General features: G+C 32.6%; 1 long non-coding RNA gene across 2 annotated transcripts in view; it reads right to left on the reverse strand.

Annotated features, from left to right (window-relative positions):
• The window catches only part of LOC108740912, a 28,567-nt gene extending 23,003 nt beyond the window's left edge, over positions 1 to 5,564 (reverse strand). The window contains exon 1 of one of the 2 annotated variants that reach the window (XR_003230879.1): positions 5,480 to 5,564. This is a non-coding gene — a long non-coding RNA (uncharacterized LOC108740912). Of the gene's footprint in view, positions 1 to 4,414; positions 4,871 to 5,479 lie in introns of those variants that run through there. The other variant, XR_003230881.1, reaches the window with a different exon arrangement.
• Between the last annotated feature and the right edge of the window lie 1,489 nt (positions 5,565 to 7,053).

Genomic DNA, 7,053 nt, shown 5'->3' on the forward strand with positions numbered 1-7,053 from the left:
TTGTTAGGTTAGGTAAGGTTTTTAACTTTATTGCTGTTCTTACTAGGAACAAACAATACTCGGAAGACATTCTTGTAGATCCCGTTTTTCAAATGGTAGTAGTTTCTTTTTTTTATATTTATTGTTAAAATCTACTAAAGCAAACTGAAAATAATTTGAATGAAAAGCTTGCATTAAATTATTATTTCAAATAACTTTGGCTTTATCATGTGACGATAATATTTAATTTTTTTGTTTTAAATTAAAAATACTTTAATAAAAGTTTGTGGTATTTACTGCACACATTTCGGCCCCCTATATTCATCAACGTAATCCCCTGGTTGAGAAACGATGATTACGAAATTGATTGAAAAGAGTAAACCAACGAAATTGATTTTAAAGAGTAAACTATTTGAGAATAGATAATTATTTGCAATGCGTTTAGTAATTTCAAATTTTACTATTAGTCAACCGCATGTGTACCTATGTAAGTATTTCCCCGAACAATATGCATATCAGTTGGTGGCGGACTTTAAATTTGATACCAATATACAGTGGCTATATATATGTGTGTATACGTGACAGATTTTGATACATTCGTTGGAAGTGTAGCGCTTACACATGTAGTTATTTTGCCTGTACATAAGGCAATCTGCACGTACGATTATTCGAGTTCGCGTGATCACGTAACAAAATTAAGTCGCTTTAATCCGTGAATATTAAAACGTAAAGGTGAGGGATCGTAATGTAACAAGTTAACAAATTCATTAAGATAATTGTTCACTAACGTGGATAATATGCTTTCACTTCTACTTCTTGTTAGGAAACAGAACAGATATCGTCTTCTGTTGATGTCGCAATGCTGCATCAGTGTCAGATAGCCAGAAATGAATCCAGAAACAATTTAGTGATCAAAATTGAGCAGTTCCAAATGTAGACTTAGCTATTTAAGTCATGAAACTAAGCACACAATTACTTTTTGAAACTAAAGTGGCATTACAGTAAAAGTTCCTTCTTTACGATTTCCTTATTCGCGTTTTCATTATTCGCGGGTGAAAAAATTGCAACCCAGTTCCTGTATTAGCAGTTAAAAATGTTAGTATTACTGGTTGCAATCGGTGTCATTTATTAAGGAGATTGACCGCAATAGGCCGCTCGTGCCTATTTTTCCAAAAACATGGGTTTCTATTCTAAACATTGTGATTTAACGCTGCGAGATAAATATTTAACTTTTTGTATGGTAACAGTCAAAGGTTCACACTAACTCGGTACGTTTTTGGTTTTCAATAATACGGTCATTAAAAACACGTATTATCAATAGAAATTAAATAATGGCATCCGACAAGCTTTAGAACAAAGCTTTATCTATCTTACTACAAAATTTCAAACCTCTGTTCCAAATATTAAACTCATGATATCTAGAACCGACGAGCATGTTTTTACACTACGGCGCGTGTATTGCTGAATCCCCTTAATGTATCAGCATCTTTTGAGTATGTACAGTTGGTACGTTACAAGGATTCGGTGTTATTTTTCAACGTATCAGCATTAAACTCTTACCTAAAGCTGATTATAACGATTAAATTTAATTGCGAATTTATCAATACATTGATTTTATTTTGATACATATTGATTTTATTGTGGAACCTTAGAACGTATCCCCTATGATTCCCTACTAATTATGTCATTCCATATCCACGGTTTTTGTATTCGCGGCATATTTATGGAACGTATACCCCGAACGAATAAAGAGCTTTTACTCTATTACAATTTTTTTAAATGTAGTTATTTTTAGGGTTCCATACGTCTAAATGAACAACGGAGCACTTGTAGGATCACTCGTGTGTCTGTCTGTCCGTTTTCTTTGTGCTTGAATACTTTTTTAATTTACGTCATAAGTTATACGTATACATAAGTTGCCAATTAGTTTTATTCCAGCATCAACTTTGTAGAAAAAGGTCCAATAAAGGTAATATTGGTAATTTATTAGATGTTAATAAACTTTTTTACGAGCTTTCGTCAGCATAGCGGCTGACCTCTTCAGGTAATACAAAGTTGTACGAATCATTCGAAAAAACAACCAACATTACCGTTAATGGTCAACTTGTGTCTTTGTATTACCTGAAGGGGTCAGTCGTTGTCCTGACGAAAGCTCGTAAAAAAGTTTATTAACATCTAATAAATTACTAATATTATTGTTGTTGGAATTCTTTCTGCATACCTGGATTATCACGTAAATACTTCTTGCATTTTGAATTTACTGAGAAAAACATAGAAACATGAAAAAACTGATTTAAAGTATATATTTCATTTTATAGTTTTTTAATTTGTAAAAATATAAACTGCTACAATTTATGAGCAGTTTTACCCCTTCAAAAAAAGAAGCAATTCGTCTTGACCCAGGGATTTTCTGTCTGGTATAAAAATGCATTTTTTTTAGCGTAATTATATACTTACTATAGAACAAATCTAACTTTGCTAAAACTTAATTGAACTAATGAGTGTAGTATTTGCGATAATATTTAAACAAATAGGTGTATCTTTGAAAAAACCCAATTCCGCCTCTTATTTTTTACAATTAATACATACCTGGTTTCTTTACTTACAACTACTCACGGCATTCTGCCTAAATCCTATATTTTTTAGATTAGCTGTGACATTTACATCTGGTTTTTGTTTCTTGTTAGTTGACGCCACGAATGCTAATTCATGTTGTCATTATTAGCCGAGACATTTGCAGTGGAAATAGAACGCCCAAAAAATTAAGAATGCTCCAGAGTATATTTCTCTGTCCGATGTAAAAATAGCCCGAAATTCTCTAAAGTACACGAGGAATTTGGTTTGATATTTCAACCAATGCATGTTTTTATCTGGAGCCACTTTCTGTATTTTTAGCACCACCAGGTTAATTAATTATATTATTTATCTTCAAGAATGTAATTATTTACCTGCAAGAATGTACGAGCATTTAAACTGAGAAAAAGTTGAACTTGAGTATCCAAGCATTTCTGTCTCTATAAATGTTCGAATAAAGGATTTTTTTGTTTAAAATATTCCTAATAGTAAATTGAATAATACCTAATTGTACTTGCAACCATTGGGTTTGATCGCAGTATTGTTTTCGCAGTGTAATCTCTTAAATTAAATTAATTATAGGTGCTGCAGTTTATACTAATTTAAGGAAAAATAGGATTAAATGTGGTTGATACTTCGATTGAGGAGGTGACAGCTACGTACCCATTTTTTTTTCTTTTTTGTTAAAGGACGATTATACATTCCGATATGAGCATTTGTTTCTAGTTCATTTTACGGTTTACCGGAAAAAATCCGTTGGAATGCTGGATGACAGTGGCGAAAATCTGCTTACCAACACGCATGTAACGAGGCGCTACCAATAAACACTTGAAAGGGAATTATTGACGATTATTTTAAATACCCTACGCGGATGGCATATAGAAAAGCTTCGCTCAGAGAGCTTAGGTGACGGCTGCATCTAGACGCGACAAAAAAAGGACGGCTCTGAAAATCTTCTCTCTTTCATCATCGAACTCTTTTCAATAATTTTATGTAAACTCGCAAATCAGTAAAGAGCAAAATCCGTTGATTTCATTTGAAAATGCCGACGCTGCGAACAGCAGCATATGATGAATGCGGGCTCATGGATTTTAAACGAACATTTTATTCGATCTTATCTTAAAAATTGAACACCCTCATACCGACTGAAACTGCCGTTTAGTNAAACAAACGAAAAGCAAAACTTTTATAATCAAAAATAGTCTTTTTTTTTGTGAAAATCTCGCAAATGAACCGTTACATTGTCAAGAGCATACCACAAAATAGATTGTATCTAATTTATGTGTAAATTAGTCTGTTGTAAATTAGTTTTGCCTGTTCAGAATTTTAGTTAAGATGAGTTATACGCTTTCATTAAAAAGTTGTGGCTAATTTAATTGAAATAGGAGAAGTAAAATTGTTTTCGTTTATGTTAAAAAGTGAGGAAAGTTATTATAGCGCGTTGCATTCTGTAGTCGTTGGGCCTGGGGCCAATAAGCTTGAACTTTCGGAGTTTTCGACGACAAACTCGATTAAGTTAACTCGTTTTGTTTCGTCGAAGTCGCAGATTGCAACTTTGCGAAAACAATAGGCATTAAAAACAATAAACGGACTGTTTTTCTTTTTTATTTTTCCTAGCCGCACTCGTCATACTACTACAAAAGCACAGTGGTTTCTTTGAAAGGATCAAAAATCTGGCCTCTATTCGATTTTAACCATTCTCGCCATACTTAAGATTACGTTAGATAATTGAGTATTATGTTACTTGGTGGAAATTAATTGCAATAGTCATAAAACACAAATTTAATATACATGATTTTCACAAATTCTATTGATTCGCATGAACTTCATCAGAAATTTACATAAAATTTAAAACTGTTACCTTTGCTTAAGTACTAAAGATGGGGATTCCGCACCTAAATCCACTTTCGTCCTGAAAACTACTAGGATTCACCATGGTCTAGTAGACTAATTCCAGGCGTTTTTCCGGCTGCTTCTTTAGTGGTTAGCAATTTATACTGACTGGACCATGGAAATCTCAAAAACCTTTAGGACGATATGGACTCAGGTTGTGAAACCTATGTTCGTTTATTAAATCTGTTTGTTCACTAAGTACGTTATTGTTAGAATTCTTAAATTTGTTGATTACTAAAATTATTTCGAATTAAAATTGTGATTATGTACTTTAGCAAGAATTTGTAGCACTGTTTTATATTTCATGTAACCACTTATGCTTGCAACTTCTGATCCGGATTTCCAATTTTCCTTATAATTGAGCGAAAATTCTTGATACTTGCTAATTCCTTAACAAGAAAATGAATTAAGAATGGTTAAAGGTCTTGAAGAGAATTTCTTGTCCTGTCTTGTAAAAGAAACAAAAGAAGATATGAAGAAGAAGTTCGTGAAACAGTAATCACAATCTGACAATTTAATCTTATACATTCTTTATTATTCACAATTACCGAGTCTAAGTTAGTTTTGTTACTACACATCGGGGTTAATCCTAAATGTCTTAATATATTAACGATACCATGCGCTAGAGTTGTAGATAGATTTATGTATCTTTCCTTTCAAGATAATTATTTTTCACATTTTAGCTTGTCATTTTATCATCCTCGGTTTTTTAACTTGTGTATTCTATTTATAATACAATAATATGCTTTTGTTTGAGATGGTGCAGAGATGCAGACAGTCTGGTTTGATATTGTGTATGGGTAGGATTCTAGCCGGTTACTCGCGTAGGTGTTTAACGCTTTAAACCGGCTTTATTCAATTACCAACTGCAAATTTTTGATCAGAAAGCATGAAAATAAATGAATCACAACGTGTCTTTTATTTTTATTTTAAACCTGTTTAGACGCTCGTATCGCTACAATCAACGGTCTATTGTCTATTGTGTTATATCAAAAGGACTTTCGTAACAATAAATTGATATTAAGTCACTTACCAAAGCCACGCCAGCCACTCTGTTAGAAGAAGGATCTCTAGATATGGACCTGGTCTGTGATCGTTGAGCTCAGATCCTGTAACAAGAGAAAAAGTATAATAGCTGAAGGCAATTTCTTTTTCCAAAAGCTTGAGCTTTAGACTTTAAAGTTTACAGTTTCCGAATTAGCAATCAGGGCGCATACAACATTTAAAAGCGCTTCAATCGGTTTTGATTAGAACAACGAGAAAAAATGTGTAGGTGTGAAAGGATAATATTAGCACAACCTCAAGGAGCAAAACACATCTGTTAGGGTATTCTTTTTTTATGCCCTCTCTTGTTATAGAGATCAGGCAACGAAATGTTTAATTTACACCGTGATTCAGAATCGGTTGTTTTTCTTAAACTTAAATTCAACACCCTCTGACTTTAGGTATAGAAATAGAACGGCATGTGTTCGTTCTAAAGTAAACTTGTCTCTCCTGTCGGTCTTACCTTCGCGACTTATACTCTTGTTTCTATGTGTGTGCATACTTGTACTTATACATTATACAGGGCGATTCTCCGAAACTTTTAAACAAAAGTCTGGAAAGCAGATTTTCTAAAAGTTTTTGAATATACTCGTAACTAAAATAATTTCACGGCTGTCTAACTTCCCGTCATATTCTTATTTTAAACGAATATGTAGGTATATTTTTAGCAAACTTTGAGATTCCATGCTATATTTTAAGGAAATTTTCACTCAGCTCTTTCATCTCTATAGTTCCAATATTCGTAAAAGAATAGAATTTTATTCGACACTGCAGTTTTTTTGGAAATCAATGTTAAATATCATAAAATGGGATGAAGTTAAAGATGAAGATGTTACTTTTAGTGCTTTTATTTCTTTTAATTATGATGAGCTAGTTTTAACCTTCAACAATTTATAAATAAATTAAGAATTTGAAAATTTAATTAAAAATTTATACATTTCGGTTTCCAATAAAGTTTTGTGGCTACTTTTGATATACCTAACGGGGGAATTGAAATGAATTTAATTATAAAGATCAATCAGTTTCAATACCCAAAGCAACTAACAACCTTCAATAAAACCAAAATTATTATGGATTTCTGTGAAACACCATGTATGTATGTATATATATACTTAATATAACTTTACTTATACGTAAAGTACGAACTACACGTATCTGCAAACATACAAGTCGAATGGTATGTGCAATGTTCACTTCCGAATGGGCGAATTTATCTTTTGTGCAAGAGTTTCCACATTCCCACCGTTTATTTGACTCTAGTTAAGACTAGAAATATAGCACTGTCTCTGCGGCATTTCCAAGATATTATTCCACTAAAGAACCGAGTTCAAAAGGGCAAAGACAACGCTGTGTCTTTCTCTGCCAAAACGCGCCGAAATGACATTAGAAACTAAATGCGTATTTCTGTCATAAAGCTAATTATTGCGTCTTCCTCTCAGTACTGACGAACTTTTGATTTAAAACACCTGTATATACTTAAATTATTAGAATTTATAAATAAATGGCTTTTCCTAACATAAATTATCAATTGATTTTTTCTATGCATGGATCAATGCGTAATAG

This window comes from Agrilus planipennis, unplaced genomic scaffold (genome assembly GCF_000699045.2).
Source record: "Agrilus planipennis isolate EAB-ADULT unplaced genomic scaffold, Apla_2.0 scaffold191, whole genome shotgun sequence".
Lineage (NCBI taxonomy): Eukaryota > Metazoa > Arthropoda > Insecta > Coleoptera > Buprestidae > Agrilus > Agrilus planipennis.